Source organism: Hyperoodon ampullatus (assembly GCF_949752795.1).
Source record: "Hyperoodon ampullatus genome assembly, chromosome: 3".
In the NCBI taxonomy this organism is placed as follows: Eukaryota; Metazoa; Chordata; class Mammalia; order Artiodactyla; family Ziphiidae; genus Hyperoodon; species Hyperoodon ampullatus.
In genome coordinates this window covers 140462458-140479735 of record NC_136916.1, presented here as the reverse complement: position 1 = coordinate 140479735, position 17278 = coordinate 140462458, and the positions used below count along the sequence as shown (strand labels likewise).

The window sequence follows — 17278 nt, the reverse complement described above, 5'->3', positions numbered from 1 at the left end:
GCATTTGTGGGATGCAAAAAAATGCCTATAGATACTTCAGGGCCCTTTGCCTTTGTTTTTAAGGAATACAAGAATAAGGCCAAATCTAAGTATCGTCCTCTTTTTTGAGTATTACTTTGTTAATAAAAGGCTAAATCCATAATTTCTTTTCCTAGACAAAAAAAAAAAAAAAGTGAGCTAAACTACACTTTTTATAAATGAGCAAAGAAAAAGAGAGGTTTGGCTCAAATTAGCCAATTTTATTATAAACACCTGATCTCGATTTTTTCATTTAAAAAGGGGGAGAGCATGTGGGTATCCCCACACATATAAACTGATGGCAAAGAAAGAGGGCAACTACCCTGTACTAAGAGCTACGATGTGCTCATCACCGTGCAGGAGATGTGACAGATTTGTCCCGACTTTAAAGATACAGAAACTGAGGTCATTTGGAACCTTCCATGGTCCCATGGAAGTGAATTTCAGAGGTTTCAAATACAGGTCTGTTTGGCTACAGAAACCCATGTTCTCTGCACTATAGCAAAGCTGTGTTCTTGGCTGGGATAATAGTTTGTTTAAAAGAAAAATAATAATAAATTATTGCAGAAATGCTGACCCCCATCTTCCCATCTTTGTCCCTTCTCACCTTTCAACGATGCCTACCAAAGGGCCTCTCCAGCCAGTACACCATTCATTCATTCATTCATTCAAGCCCCTAACATGTGCCAGGTCTGTACTAGGGGCTCAGACACAACACCTCCTGCATGCTAGGTACGCAGCAGGTGTGACCAGTGGTTTTACTCGGACCTCCCTTTGAGGTTCCACCAACACGCACCCAGCTTCCAACACAGCTAACTTAACCAGCTTTCACAGATATGATTCCATTTCCAAAAGCACTGAGCAATAAAGCAGTGGTGCCAAGATGCCGAAAGCAGGCCAACCCAGAGCCTTCCAACACTTCCGTTCAGCAGTTTTAACCTGACACGTCCGCGCGCTCACCTCGTTCACTGTCCATGGTGACCAGACACGTTCTCCGGCCGCTGGGAACACGGCCCGGCTGGGGCCACTGGGCAGCCGACCGCTCAGGCCACCCTTATGCCCAGAAGGCGAGCACGCAAACCCAGCCCAGAACTCGGGGCGAACCTTGAATTCAGCGCCAAGAGCTCGCGGCGCCTGGGTGGCAAGGCTCCCCAAAGGTCGGCTCTAGCCCGGGGACACCCCCCCCAAAGAGCTGCGTTGGCAAGGCCCGCTGCCCCGCGGCATCGAGCGTCCCCTCCACCTGGGCGTCCACCGCGCGCCCTTCTGCCACATCCCTCCGGGACGGGCTGCCAGGGCCGCCTGCGCCTCTCCAGTAATACCCGGCCGCAGAGGGTGACGGGCGGAGGGGCGAGAGGGCACCCGGCCGCGGCTCCCGCGACCCCTGCACAAAGGCGGGCGTCGGAAACAGGAGGACTTCCCACCCCCGGGCCCCGCGGCCTCCCACCCGCGGCCTCCGCCGCCCGAGCGCACTTACTGTCGGTCGCCATGGTCCGGCCCGGGGCTCCGGGGCGGCCGCCAGCGCCTGAGGTACCGGCGCCGAGCCGGGCCGGCGCGCTCCTCGCCAGGCCCCGCGCGCTCGGGGGCCGCGCCGCGCACAGCCCCTCCCGTCGCGCGCCCCCGCCGCGCCGCCCCGCGCCCCGAGAGCTCAGGCCCGCGGGCAGAGTCGGCCGAGGCCCGGAGCCCGGCGGCTGAAGCGCGGGTCCTCCTCCCCGACCCTCCCCCTAACACAATGAACGCAGCCACTTGGAAGAACGCTCCTGGCCGCGCTCCTTTCCCACCACGTTCCCCGCTACGTTCTCGTTTACTTCTCACCTTTTCCAATGTCCACCTCATCCTTGCCTCGACCTTCCTGCCTGCGGCTTGGCACCTCCAACCACTGGAAGGAGCAAAGCAGGAAAAGAGAGTTGAGAGTGGGAGGCGCCGCTCAGCCAGGTGCAGGACGCACTAATCTCCTGGCCTGAGAGCTCCTGGGAAACCCGCCCAGCACCACCCTGGTAGGTTCCAAGGGTCCCGTGCTTCTCGTGTTACCATCTGTTTGGTCTCCAGTGTGAAACCAGTGTCTGGCACATAGTAGGCTCTCAGTAAATATCTGTTGGGTAGGTGGGTGAATGGCTATATGACGGAGGCCTGCGTGAATAAATGAAGGATTGAATAAATGGCCAACTAACTGGATGCCACCTGGATGAGCAACTGATTAACACATGACCACTGGCCCAACTCAGCCCTACCAGCTGACTGTGAGTAGATCCTCGAGTACCCTGAATCAGACTGAATGAGGGAGCCAATGAATGAGTTTTATGCCTCCCAGGACCTTCATGATTCAGGAGGGCTCCAAGCTGAAGCCATCTGTGAGAGATGTATGAATGTTCCTGAAGTCCAGAAACCAATTTCTGATGGGCTCTTGGTATATCAGGGGGAGTGGTACCTGAGACCCCCCCATGTCCCTGATGTAAACAATCAAATGACTCAAACATGTGTCCTGAAGCACATGGTGCCTATTTACTTCTTACGGATACATCTGTTTGATGCATTTGGGGAAGCACCTTCCACCCAATCAGTAGGGATCCCAGTAGGGCTCACCCCAGCCCTGGGCTAGACACTGAGAAGACACTGAAGTAAGGCAGGGGCAGAAGCAGCTCCCATTTGGCTGGGCAGACACAGAAGGCAACCAGGGAACAAGCCAGGACTCCTTTCTGATCCATCCACAGAGCGCAGATGAGGGAGACATGGATATTCTGATTGGGCCCCATATCCAGAGCCAGTACATCTGAAGTGGGACTGAGGGCATCATTTCTTTTGTTGTTTGTTTTTGATCGTTTTGTGTTTAACACAGGTGATTCTGAAGCACACTTATAATTAACCTCAGAGATCTGGCTCATTTGGCTTTCACACCAACCCTCTGTGGTAGGCCCCAACGCAGAAAGACTTGAAATGGGTTAGATGGAGGACGGGGGGTGGGGGGGAAAGGATTAAATATGACCCCGGAGTTTTGACCTTGTTGGAGGCTCACAAACCAGGAGGTTAAGCTGATTTGAGGGGGAAGATGGTGATTTGGGTTTGAAGTCATTTGAAGGGTCCGTAGAACATTGGTGAGGTTCTTTATTCATTAATTGAGCCTACCTGTGTAAGTCAGAAAGAGGAAAAACCATAACTCAACGTATAAGTTCACTAATTGTTTTCTGGATGACCAGTTCGAAAGCAAGTTTATTAGCCTGGAGCCAGGTGTCAGATGAGGAGCGTTAAGGAATAAGTAGACCTCAAAGAGGTAGAGGCCCTGGTATAGATAATTCTCTCCAAAAGTCTGGCAGTACAGGGCATGAGGAATGGAGAGCTTCAGAGGAGAACAAGCTTGAGGTGAGATTGGTTTTTTGTTTTGTTTTTTAAGATAGAGGATTGTTCAGAAGGAAAGACACTTCTGCCCCTCTATTCAAATATGTAAAAGAAAAAAATTCGCTTTTCTACAACTAAGTTAACTTTCTGGCCCAAGTCCGAATTCCACCTATTGTTAGGAACCTTGATGTGAACCAGTTCGTGATACACTCCATCAATTCAGAGGCCATTCAGAGATTTCCCTCCCCACTTTTTCTTGCAGTTGGGGAAACGTTTGGAGGAAAGGGTTATAAAGCATCAGGAATGTGAAGAGGTATCTGGCCCTCGGGCACGTCTCCTCCCTCTGAGGGACCACTTGTCTGCATTTCAGAGCTCATCAGACCTCCTCAGTCAGGAACGGCCCCCAGTTGTCTGTCCACGAGTGCGGCATCCATTGCTCTGTCCTCTTGCCCACACCCAAAGCCTCTCCGGGTCTGACTCTTTCTCCTTGACCTTCTCATTGCTTTTGAGGGGAAGGAGGATGACGTGCCCATGCCATTCTGGGGAAACAGGGAAACCTGGGAAGGAGTCTCAGGCCTTTTCTAACAAGCCACACACACAATCACTTTTTTGTTATCATTCTTTTACTGTAGTGATGAAGAGGAACTCTGCATGGTTTGCCAACAAACAAGATGTGTTTAATATGGTGCTAGACAAAGATCTCCCTAAGTCTCAATTGCCCCAATCTATCTGTAAGTTCTACCGGTTATTAGCAACAGGACTTTTCTCTAAGAAAGTAAAAGGAATGAGTACGGGATGTTTTCAACTACATATGATGCATAAGGGTGGCTTAAACAGTAAGAACGTTGTATTGTCTCCTATAATGAGGAATGCAAAGGTGGGTGGTCCCATGGTTAATTTGGCATCTCAACAGTGTCAGTGGAAAGTCAGACTCCTTCCCTCTTCCTCCTCGGCCATCCTGAGTCTGTTGGCAGCAGTCCCCCCTCATGATCACAGTAAGATGAAACCTCATGTCCTCACAGGACAACTTTCCAAAAGGAGAGGGAGGGCATTCCGTCTCATCTCTCTCTGCAGTCAGGGAAGACAATCTTTGTAAATAGCTCCCTCCATCAACTCTAGCTGCAGTGGAGGCTGGGAAAGCAAATGTCTGTTATTTTGAGCTTCTCTGATATGAGGTAGGTTCTGTCAACAAGGAAGAAGAGAGTAGGGAGGGGCTGTTAAGAATCTCTCCTCAGTTCTCTCCTTGATGACCCTTCCTCTCTCCATGGCCGAGGAAATCTGTCTCCCAATAAGAGGCTGGAAAAATGACTGTTAAAATATCCTGTTTTCTTGCACATCTGTGTCTTGTATGTGGACCTTAGCTTTTGAAATTCAAAAGCCAAGGTTTTGGCCCATTTGAGTTCTCTACACAAACTAAGGCCACAGATGCCAAGGTCTACGAGCCACAACTACTGAGCCCACGTGCCACAACTACTGAAGCCTGCACACCTAGAGCCCGTGCTCCACAACAAGAGAGGCCACCGCAATGAGAAGCCCGCACACTGCAACGAAGAGTGTCCCCTGCTCACTGCAACTAGAGAAAGCCTGTGTGCAGCCACAAAAACAGCCAAAAATAAATAATAAATAAATTTTTTTAAAAAGAGACATGGTAAATAAAGTTACATATTAGGAGTGAAAACTACCTAAGTCCATATCAAGCTAGGATTCCAACACACTTCCAAGGGGAGAAGAAGGAGCCACCGCAGAGAAAGGATCTGAAATACAGAGAAAGGCGGGAATAGGTTTTGCATGAAAGATTGGCTGGCGTCACCAGTGTACAGAGTTCCACCTTGGAGAGAAAGACGCATTTTTAGTCTCAGAAACTTAAGTTGAGGAAAACAGGCTGATGAAGGTCCTCTTTGTGGTTGGAAGAGGGAGGTTGAGGGAGTGCAGGCATGCTCTGTGGCCCCAGAGTTCTCTGTAACGTAGGACGCATGCTGAGTTGCCAGGAAGGAAGGGAGCAGAGAGAAGGTTGAGGGCTTAGGACAGTGGGAACGGTTTAAACTGCCTCTGTTAGGAAGGGAATCCAAGGGATGAATAGAAGAAAAGGACTTCCGGTCCACAGCGAGGACCCACCTGGAATTGGCCTCGGGAACCCAGGAAGCAAGGCAGCCATGTGGAAGCTTTCTCCAGCATCACTGGGGAAAGCAGGGGATGGAAGGGGATGGGACTTGAAGGAAGGCTAAAAGACGGAGGAATTCGAGGTCACCGTGTCCCCATAGCTACTAGCCACAGGGCTCAGCGGGTTGGAAGGATAAGTGAAGCCACAGCAGGAGTGAGGAGGGACTGGGAGAATGCAGAGGCCCAGGGCCTGGAGCCCCTGAAGACCTAAGTAGGAGGACAGGCTCGAATGGCCTGGGAGAACGTTTGCTCTTGGGGCTTTGTATCCATAAGGGGAGTCGGGACAGGGAAAAGACTGGACCAACCATGTGTTCATAAAATGCTTTAGCTAAGGTGATTACTGAAGTGTGATTGCTGCAGGCCTTTTCTGACTTTGCCATAATTGTGACTCAAATGTCACCATCCATGTTGCTTGAGTTCATTTCCAGAATAAGAAAGGACAAATACCTCTTATACATGTGGTGTACACGCGGCGTGGAAATCACCATATAGGCCCTCTGAACCTTGACCTGTGACCACATCCTGTTGACTTTATCAGCGCTCTGGCTATAAACAAGCCTAAGAGCAGCGAGCGGGGAGGGGCTGCAGCCACTTTCTGTGGGTCTGCGTCACGGCAGAGACTATTTTTGGTTGAAAAAGCTATTGCTTTGTCTCTTTGTTAGAGTAGGTGAAAATAGAAAAATTACTTTAACTGTGATTTCTGCATGTAGCCTGCGAGCTTCTGAGCAATTTATCTGACAAGAGAAGAGAGGAGTTTTTGTTTGTTTTATGTAAAACTGGCCTTTGATTTTCATTTGGACTCTCTATCTGTCCTAAGCAGCTGAACTCCAATACTTCAGAACATTCAGATATAATATGGATGATGGTAATAGACAGAGACAGCTTTTTCAAAATAGGCATTAGATAATAAGTAGATCATGCTCTGATTTAACCCTTGCAAGTCACACAGGGAATGGGCAGAAATAAGACAGGGCTAATCAGGTGCAAGTCCGGTCCAGAAAGTGCAGGGAAGGCCTGGGTCCTGGCCCTGCAGTTTGGTGATTAAATTCCCAGCAGTCACTGGAGAGAATCAATGGCTTAAAATTAGAAAATCACAGTGCTTATGGTTGCCTGTCTCCCACTGCAGTTGCCTCTTAGCTGGTCCATACATGATGCCAGGTAAATGTTTAAGAAATCTAAGGTGGAATTTAGAAGAGGTAAGGGAGAACAGCCAGTCTCAGGAAAAAGTAAGAGAGAGTCGGGGAACCAGGCAGAAAAATAGGTCAAAATGATGGCTTTGCTGTTCAAAACTCTTTATGAATGCAACATTAATTTCTTTTTCTTAATAGTGATGAAGGGCAACTTATTAGTTTAAAGTACATTTTAGCACTTTTTTAAAAGTAAAAAGTACATAGTTATAGAAATAATACTAAAAAGCTCAAGCATCATATATGAACCCTGGGATCATGTATGCCTGGAGGAGGGGGAGTGCAGGGGCCAGAGAATGCATCCTAATAGTTTTCGAGTTTTGCCAAAGGCGGGAGTAGGCCAGCGTTCACCAAGTATGGGCCTCAGCACAACTGGTCTAGAATCACCCCAAGAACTTGCTAAAAATGCATATTCTCAGACTCCAACCAGCACTTACTGGATCAGAAGCTGTAGCAGTGGGACCCTGGAACATGCATATTAAATGAGCTCCCCAGGTGTTTCCAACACAACCTAAAATTGGAGAACATTTGACCCCAAGTAAGAGTTTCTTCACAGGGTAATAAAACTGCCTGGAGACCTGGAACTTCAGACCCGGGAGTTTCCGCTTTGGTCTTCTCTGACAATGGAGAGTAGAGGTATTGATAAGCTACTAAATGCTGAGAGATCAGCCACTAAGAAACAAAGGCAGTGCTAACAAACTTGTTCAATAAATGGCTCTTATTTAGATCTAAAGACCTCTGTTTAAAAATGAAAGTCCGGGGGCTTCCCTGGTGGCGCAGTGGTTGAGAGTCCGCCTGCCGATGCAGGGGACACGGGTTCGTGCCCCGGTCCGGGAGGATCCCACGTGCCACAGAGCGGCTGGGCCCGTGAGCCATGGCCGCTGAGCCTGCGCATACGGAGCCTGTGCTCCGCAACGGGAGAGGCCACAACAATGAGAGGACCATGTATCGCAAAAAAAAAAAAAAAAAAAAAAAGTGTAGGTTCTGGAGCCAGACCACATGGGTTCCAACAATGGCTTTATCACTCAGCAGCTCTGTGATTTTGGGCAAATTACTTAACATCTTTGTGCCTTTGTTTCCTCTTCTCTAAAGTGATGATAAATTCATAACTCCTGGAACTCCCACTTCTGGCAGTATGACAGATCAGCTACTTTCAAAGGCTATTCTAACTCTTCCCGAATAAATTACTATAAAAATAATTATTCATGCATTCCTGTGCTCACTAAAAAGTAAGGAAAATTTCCAAGGGGAAGATGAAAACAATGGGCTAAAATTAGAGCAGTGGCAGTAAGTCGTAAGCAAGTGGGATGGAGACCAGTGAAGCAGAGTTGAACTACTAACTCTTGCAATCAAGAACCCAAACTTCCATGGTGGCACAGTGGTTGAGAGTCCGCCTGCTGATGCAGGGGACACGCGTTCGTGTCCCGGTCCGGGAGGATCCCACATGCTGCGGAGCGGCTGGGCCCGTGAACCATGGCCGCTGAGCCTGTGCGTCAGGAGCCTGTGCTCCGCAACGGGAGAGGCCACAACAGTGAGAGGCCCATATACAGCAAAAAAAAAAAAAAAGACAAACCCAAACTTGAGACTCCAAGGATTTTAGAGGTACCAGAATATTACTATTCCTGGCTCACAGTATGTTCCTGACATTTTTTAAAACTATAAAACTTAAATCATTTATTGATCATTCACTTTGCTAAAAAACACAAACGTGAGAATAAAGATAAACATACCCAAGACTCACCAGCCCTTGCAGAATAGGAAGAAGCCTGGACAGACAGCATGCAAATGTTTTTCCTTATACCTAATGTCTGCACTTCCTTACACATTCTAGAGTCCCATGTTTTGTCACCTCTTGCAGCAGAAAGGAAACTGAAGCTACAAGAATCATGTATAAGAGGGTCACAACAACTTTAAAGCTTTTGATGCTAGTGGCTGGTACATTCTAGTTTGCAACTCTGATAAACGATATTAAATAAGAACTGTCAAATACCTACTCCCAGCTAACCTTTACTGTCATTCTTTGAAACAGCATCTCTGGTACTATTTATGTTCCTTCATTGTAGCTGTTGTTTCTCCCAAAGCACAAACCCTAAAAGCCAGCAAAAAACAGCAAACGTAAGTCCCCTTTAAAGGGAAGCATCCCAAATTAGGCCCACCAGCTTCCACGTGTTAAATTCAAGAAAATATGATCTCCAAATGAAAATTACCAAATACAGCAAGGATAGAACCAACCATGAGAGAGAGTTAGCAGAAACAACAAATAATAGACTGATTTGTTGAATTTCAGATATTGAAATTATCAAGTACAGAATGTAAAATAATTATGTTTGAAATATCTCATGAAATAAATGATGAACTTAAAAAAACTGATCAAAGAATGAGAAAATATCAAAAATATCTAGGCAGATATAAATAAAACTCAGAAATGAAAAAACAAAGTGAAAATTTTAAACTCAGTGGATGGAGCCATGGCCTGGCTAGGACTTAGCTCCCCTTGGCACCAAGAATTCCAGCCTAAAGAGGCCTGCCTGGAAGGCCACGCCCCACTGGTTTTATTTCATGTAGTCACCCAGACTGTACAAATCGCTAGAGATACTCTCTTCATTTGATCAAAACTTGATGTCAGAAAGTGTGTAAATCCACCAAAGGACAAAGAGATATCTGACTATACAGCCCTGAGGAGAGAGGCTACATTTTTCATTTTCTTTGCTGAAGCATTAAGTCCCAATTATGTGGAGCGCAGTTTTGTGAATGAATTATACTTGTAAATATAAGGGATTTTCAGAAAGAAAGCTAATAGAGTTATTTACTGGTACAGTATGTATATGGGTAATTTTGTTGGTAATTCAATTTTTTTTCCCTTTACTTAGCACCATGTAATGTATCCAAAAAAGCTTTTTTTTTTAACTCAAAATAGATAAGATCACAGTCTCTTAAAAGCAATACATTTAATACATTCATAAGATTTCAAATGAGTACATACATGCTATAGGTTTTCAATCTTCCTTGGACAACACAAAAAACACAGTACTCAAATTGCAAGTTTTGACAGGAACATGAAATCTCATTTTGACACAAAGACAGGTTTAAAAAATAATAAAACTAACACTGAACTAATCGAGCACCAGCAGGCTTCCTTAAATCTTCCATCCTATCCCACTTTTGAAATCATATGGCTGCCTTCTATACCAGCATTTCTTCTTCCCTACCCAACAATTTGACAAAAAAATTAGTTAAAAAATTATAGATGTGTCACTGAATGAGTACCACAACAGGCTAAAGAAAAAAAAAAGGCCCACTTATTTGTTGAATATTGAAAGAGGAGAATAAGATTAGGTGGGAAAACTGTAAGGCATTTGATTCATTCACTTCACTCTGATATCAGAGCACAGGAACTGTGCTCAAAGGAACTAATAAAGATGCCAAGAAATATCCCAACATTATTTATAAAAGGAAGGCTGCACTCATGTCTATGAAGAGCTTATAATACCATGGAAAAATATTTAAGTTATAAAGTTAAATGAGAAAGTAGAATACAAAACTGTACACTCAGTATGATCTCAACTATGTAAAACCAAGCCAAAAAAAGGCTAAAAGTTCAAAATGTTAAGTTAGTGGTTGTATTTAAGTAGTGTACTTAATTGGATCTTTTCTCTTCCTTTATTTTTCTGTCTCTTCCAACACTTTCTCTACTGGAGAGTTTTGTTTTTTGCTTTTTTTAACGATTAGCTACCAAAAAAGGATGCCTGATAGAAGTACTGAATTTGAGTTAATGAATTTAAGTCCAGCCTATAAGAAAGGATCTGTACATGTATAAAATTAGAAAACATTCCAGGCTACCCTCTGAATCCACGGGGTGTTAGCAGTAACTTCCGAGAGGCTGGAGGGCTTTGTCCTCTCCTCCAGCCAGGTGCAAAGTGTCACCAGATCCTGCCTGATGAAAAACTGCTGAATCGAACAAAAATGTCATGGATTTACAAAAAGGAACAGAAGTACCCACATTTGGCAAAAACCTATTTATAGTACAGGAGTAGCTCTTTAATACTATGATTAAACAAGGGGACGGCTATTTTCTCCTATCTTCTGTGCAGATAGCAAGTTTCAAAAAAGCTATCATCAATAAGAACTGTGGAAAGCTAATCCTGTCTTAGAAACAGAAATAAAACAGCCCTGTGACAACAGTGGACAGAGAAAAGCCACAATTTAGAAAATTATAAAAACTGCTTTCTATAAAATTGATGCCCTTGAAAACATTCGTTTACTGTATATACTTTAAGGCCCCCACTACCACCTGCCCTCAAAAAAAAGGGTGAAAACCTCTAACACTTTCTACCAAAGTAGCCACTGGTTTGTTCATTCAACAAACACTGAGAGAAGGCTCATAACGTGCGAGGCACTGGAGTGTCAAAGGGCAGACGGATATGCCCCTGCCCCAAGGACATCTTGGTCTCTCAGAGCGGGACGCGGGCACATCACCAACCACGATACAGGAATGAAAAGCAGATGCCACTGCTTTCCTACAATTCAAGAATAAGCTACAATTCTCATTGAATTACTTACACAAAAGTCCTTACACAGAAACTTTCCTGACTCACTAGGAGGCAAAAATGCAACTACTTTCCCTTGATAAATACTTCTAGAAGGGACAGGCATTAAATTACATTTTGTGATATTTGCCCTTAAACATCACAGTGCCCAGTAGTGAGGTCAGTTAACTTTCTTTTAAGCAATGGAGCATTTTTACTCCAAGAATGAGACACTTTGAAGCCGAGGAAAAGTGACCAGCCCTAGATCTAGATCAAGACTTGTCAGGACTGTCAAAAGCCAGGACCCAGGAGTGTAAATTTCAATTAAAATCTTCAGTCTCCTCTGCCATCCACTGATTTTCAATATGCTCCTGGGGCAACCGCTCCAGGTCCTTCCACACATTTGGGTGGTCCTCCAAATCTTGTAGAGGGATCTCACAATGTCCAGTCTCCTGTAATCCTCAGGCTTGACTAGGCTTCGCACAACCTGGAGGCACCGCTCTTTCAGGGTGTACACTGGTAGTGTGATGTTTGTAAAAATAGGCTGTCCATCAACATTGAGAGGCGGCACAAACAGCTCGGTTTGGTTAACTAGAAGCCCATCAGATGTCCCAGCATCTCGAAAGAGCCAAAGATGACCCCGGTAGCTATGGATGCAGCGGCCCGTGCTGGGGGGCAGCGTCGGGTAGGGCTGAAGCTCGCCGTCGAAGCTGAGCCACCCGGGCAGCACCACGCGCGTGCTGCGGTTGTAGAAGATGACCTGGGACGGCTCGCGCGTGTTCACTGAGCAAAGCACCGGCCGCGGCCGCCCTGCCTCCATCTCCTGCCGGGAGCCGGGCTCCTCCGGGTGGGACTCGTCCGGGCCAGACTCCTCCTCGTCCCCCTCCTCCGCGCCGGCCTCGGCCTCTTCCGCGTTCCCCACCTTCCGGGGCACTATCTCCTGGAGCCTAAAACTCGGTAATTCAATATTTTGTCGGGTGTCAATGGTAACACTAAAGAAAATAAGCTATGTCTTTTTTTTTTTTTTTTTTTTTTGCAGTACGCAGGCCTCTTACTGCTGTGGCCTCTCCCGTTACGGAGCACAGGCTCCGGACGTGCAGGCTCAGCGGCCATGGCTCACGGGCCCAGCCGCCCCGCGGTATGTGGGATCTTCCCGGACCAGGGCACGAACCCGTGTCCCCTGCATCGGCTGGCAGACTCTCAACCACTGCGCCACTAGGGAAGCCCAAGCTATGTCTTTTGATTGGTTGATTAATCTTTATACACAGAATGACTTTCTAGACATATGGCCTCTAAATAAAGGACAAGGTATTTCATTTTTAAATGTAATACCATTAGTTTCTGCTGAGAAAATTTTATAGGCAACTAGTTGAAGTTTACAGAGAGAATACCTTCAGTTAACCAAATATAATAATATAGACAATGTATCAATTATGCTGCAAGAGACTAGGAAACTATGAGATTATCAACTATTTAAAACATTTAACAAAGGCAGAATTAACAAATTTGAGACTAGAGCAAAATTCATTTCAGTTAAATCATTTACACTATATGAAGTTCAACAAATTATGTGGGTTAACTTAAAATAGTTAACTGAAGCTAACATAGCCCAATTCATTAAGTACTATGGTGATAAGGTATCTGAAATCAACCTGTAGATAATTATATGAAAGCTTTTTTGTCATTTATCTTAAATAAGACTTTTTAAAGCCTCATATTGAAGTGCTTGTAAGAAAAGCACTTTTTTATGTGAAGGGAGAAGCTGGGAAACATAAGAGTAGGCACATGACGACTACAGAGCAGTGGACATCCACAGCTATCAGAGCTGCTGTGCCCACTACAAGACAAAGCGCCATTTTACCAGCCATGTCTCCGATGAGGCGGTCGCCTTCCTGTCCTCTGTAATCTTAAAATAAGCCTCCAGCATTTAAGATAACGTGAATGTGCCTTTGTTCCTTGCAGCTAAATAGGAGCCTGTCCAGATTGTTCTTAAAAAATCCAGACCCGCCGTATACAGCATATTAAACCAAATAATTCAAGCATAAGAAACACCACATAGGGGCTTCCTTGGTGGCGCAGTGGTTGAGAGTCCGCCTGCCAATGTAGGGGACACGGGTTCCAGCCCTGGTCCAGGAAGATCCCACATGCCGCGGAGCAACAAAGCCTGTGAACCACAACTACTGAGCCCACATGCTGCAACTACTGAAGCCTGTGTGCCTAGAGTCCGTGCTCTGCAACAAGAGAAGCCACCGCAGTGAGAAGCCCACACACCGCAACAAAGAGTAGCCCCTGCTCACTGCAACTAGAGAAAAGCCCACACGCAGCAAGGAAGACCCAACACAGCCAATAAATAAATAAATAAATTTATTTAAAAAAAGAAGCACCACATAAAAGGGGGTTATATAGCCTGAGACTTTAGCATTTACTTTAACTCAGGAAATTTTTTTTAATGTGCAATGAAAATTACTACATAGTTGTTCAAAACATAAATGAAAATGTGAGAAGTTAAGCACCCACAGAGTCTTCTCAATGCCATTTTAAAAAGCAAGCATTCTTCAAACTGTAATTTAATTCAAGAATCAAGTGTAGGTTGGGAAGGCATTAATAACTCTGCTTATTTTCCAAAGTTCTTTATCTCAAAGCAAGAGTAATTTTCAGCCCATAGAGTTCATTTTTAAAGATACCTCAATTAAATATATTTTCTCTATATACACATGTGTGAATCTTCTTGTCATAACTGAAATAGGTTATTAGAAGAGGCTATATAGTGTACCTAATTCAACTTGATAAAAACAGACGCTCCTTGTCAATTAAACCATGAGAGCTTTGTCTCCCATCAATCTGAGGATCTGTGTAAACACAAGCTTTCAATTATTACTCCTTAAGAAAATCACCTCAAAAATCACATTAACCACTAATAATCACTTTCATTTCCTTGACATCCAAGTACTCTTTAAAAGCTTACACTTTCCAGCTGTAATTATTTTGAAGTTTAGCATTCATATCTTTGCATTTTTAAAGCAATATGCAGTTCTTAATATTTTTGAAAAGTCAGTAAATGGTTCTGTATTATCTTGAATTTACAGCTGACAAAAGGATTTAGACAAAAAGAGACGAATTTCTCAAGGATACACAATGAATCACCGACAGAACTAGGATCGAAATTTTTTACTTTCTAGCTTCTAGGTCAGAAAGTTACAAGTATTCAAACCATTTGGATAAAGTTTTTTAATGCATTTCCCTATCATATCACTGTTCTGGAAATCCCTGTAGAAGACAAAAACCTTTGCCTAAAAGTTGGTTCAGTATCTCCTCTGGCAGTACAAAATAATTTGCAGATGGTACAACTGTATCTGTTTCAGGGAACAAGCACTTTAACAGGCTGTTAAGGAGACTGGGAATGTTTCCTCACATTAAATACGTCCACTCACAGTTAGGAAACCTTTGAGGCATTAAGAGAAAGGGGTTATAAACCCAGATGGGATCTTACATGAGCTTACAACCACGTAAACTCATAACAGTACCAGAAGACAAAGACAACACATTATGATTTCTTATAGAGAAGTGCACATTTCCAGGGTAGTTTTCTTCTGAAGAAATAAACTATAATAAATTATTTTATTTTCCAAGTGAAAAATATTCCCCTAATAAGCATCCATACAAGCTCCATTTTCTTTATGGCTACACTTCTTTTATTCATTGTTTGTTTTTTTTGATCTAACACTAAAACTACTATAATGACAGTTTTCTACTTGGAACAATACTTTCATATATTAAGATTTCTGAAAGTAAAGTGGTATGGTTTTAAAATGTAGCTTGTGTTTATGAACACTGCCACAACCCCTCTTCTCCCACAAAACATTAATTTCATAAACATTTAATATTAAAATCATGTATTTACACCTTGGTGCCATTTTATTATAATCAAGTTGACAATACAAATAGCTTACTTTAATAGGTAACCAGTATTTGGACACCATATTTTAATTCTGAAAACCCACTGTTAAACACAAATATTTTCTATTTGAACTCTGCCCAGTAAGCTTCAATTTCACATCTAAAGCAAATCAATTAAGTGCTTCACACCCTATCTTTAAAATATATTCATGAAAAATTTGCTATCAGCTAAAGCACTACATTGTCATATGTAACCATATAGCAAGTCACATCAGCTTAATCCAATTTTGTTACTTTTTGTCAATCTTTCTATATTTTCTGCTCTTAAGATTCTGGCTGTATTCAACTGTCAACAATTACAAAGATTGATAACCAGTGTAATGGAGGGTCCCTTGCAAATACTGTTAGTAGGAATGTAAATTGGCAGGCTTTTTGGAGTTCAATTTGGCAGTAATTAACAAAATTTTATATATACACAGCGTTTAACAAACAAATTTATGTGTCGATTAGGTTTATCCAACGGAAATACCAACCTGAGTGAGACAAGATATACACACAAAGATCAATGCAGCATTGTTTGAAATAGTGAAAAATGAAACGAAACTGTGCAGAAGTTAACAGAGCAGGCCTGAGACTGCTGTCCTAAAAAGGCTTTCTTTGCAAGGTTGGTCCTAGGCAAGAGTCTGGGAACTTGGCAGGTAAACAATTCTCCACACTGATATAAAGCTTTCCCTAAAGACCCACACCTGGGTAAATGAAGGCATCATGGAACTGATGTACTAAATAACCCAGACTGCCCTGCACCTGAGGTTCAACTGGTTTCAAATAAACTTTCCTTACTGTTTAAGCCACTTTGAAGTGGGGTTTTACTTCTTGCAGTCGGTCTGCATTTCCATCTCTGTTGGCTTACAAAAAACGACTCTGAAATTATAGGCCAGAGCCCTGTATCTGTACCCCAGATGCATTATTAACTCTGTGAATCTGGACAAGGCACTTACCATCCGGAGGTACAGTTTCTTCACTGTACAAGAGAAATGATACCTTTTAAAAGTACTGTTGTGAAAAAATAACAGGGCAACTCACTGTTAGATGTACAATGTCTGTAAACTTTAATGTTTATACAAATCCTAGCAAATAACCTGGTATACAAGTAGCCAATAATGGATCCCAACGTTAGAATATTTAAACCCCAATGTCAGAGTATTTAAACCCCAGAAGCTCTGCCCAATATCCACATCATGAAAACTGCCCTATCTGTTACCAGAAACATCTGAAGTCAAGGAAAACAAGGGAAACAGTCAAGGGAAACAATTTTGTTTCACGGCTAATATGACAGCACAGATTCTAATAAGTGAAAGTTTTGTCCGGGCTAGTGTTAGTATTTTGATTTTAAAAGATTACACACGTTTTCACTCACGGGGCATTTGTAGAATTCCTGAATATACCACACTGGAAAACAACATGAAGTTTAATCCATTTTAAGACAGGCTGAGACAGCCACATGATGTGAGATGGTCTGCTATCAGCAGCAATTCGAACACCATGGCTAAAGCAATCTCCATTTAAATCTCTCAAATGAGAAATTAACAGAGAGGCACAGTCATGAAGCTATAGAATTCTTTTCTTTAAGTACCAACTTTCTGTACCAGACACATTCTGAAATTTATATTACCACTCTTAAAGGTTTTATTAGAAATAATCAGTATTTAAATATTGTACCTAAACAACGTATTGAGTAATCATATTATATGTATAAATGGACAAATACATACATATATCTATACCTACACAAGCATACATGTATACATACAGACATGTTAGGCCAAAGAGAGCTTTAAAACAAGCACAAAAGAATACTTGATTACAGAAGTAGAAACTGAGCTTCCTAAGTTATCAATCACATAAGTTACTGACCATATAAGTTTCAAATATTAAAAAAATAAAGCAAACAAGGCAAAAACATTATTGCATTTAACAACGTAATATATAAAATAGCTAATATACATCATAAACAAACATTACCAAACTAGACATAAAATAATTAGCCATTTACATATAATAAACATTAATATTTCAAGAAAAAAGATTTTAAATAGAATAGTTAACTCTTCCAGAACTGTACTAAGATAGTATAAAAGCACAAAAAAGTTGTAGGAAATA

At 43.2% G+C, this 17278-nt stretch overlaps 1 pseudogene across 1 annotated transcript; it reads right to left on the bottom strand.

Moving 5' to 3' along the window:
* Window positions 1–11541: 11541 nt before the first annotated feature.
* On the bottom strand, window positions 11542–13089 carry LOC307049649 (von Hippel-Lindau disease tumor suppressor-like; annotated as a pseudogene). The gene is made up of 2 exons: window positions 13007–13089; window positions 11542–12213 (listed from the first exon to the last, which is right to left on the bottom strand). The product of its transcript is annotated as a von Hippel-Lindau disease tumor suppressor-like (transcript).
* Window positions 13090–17278: the final 4189 nt, after the last annotated feature.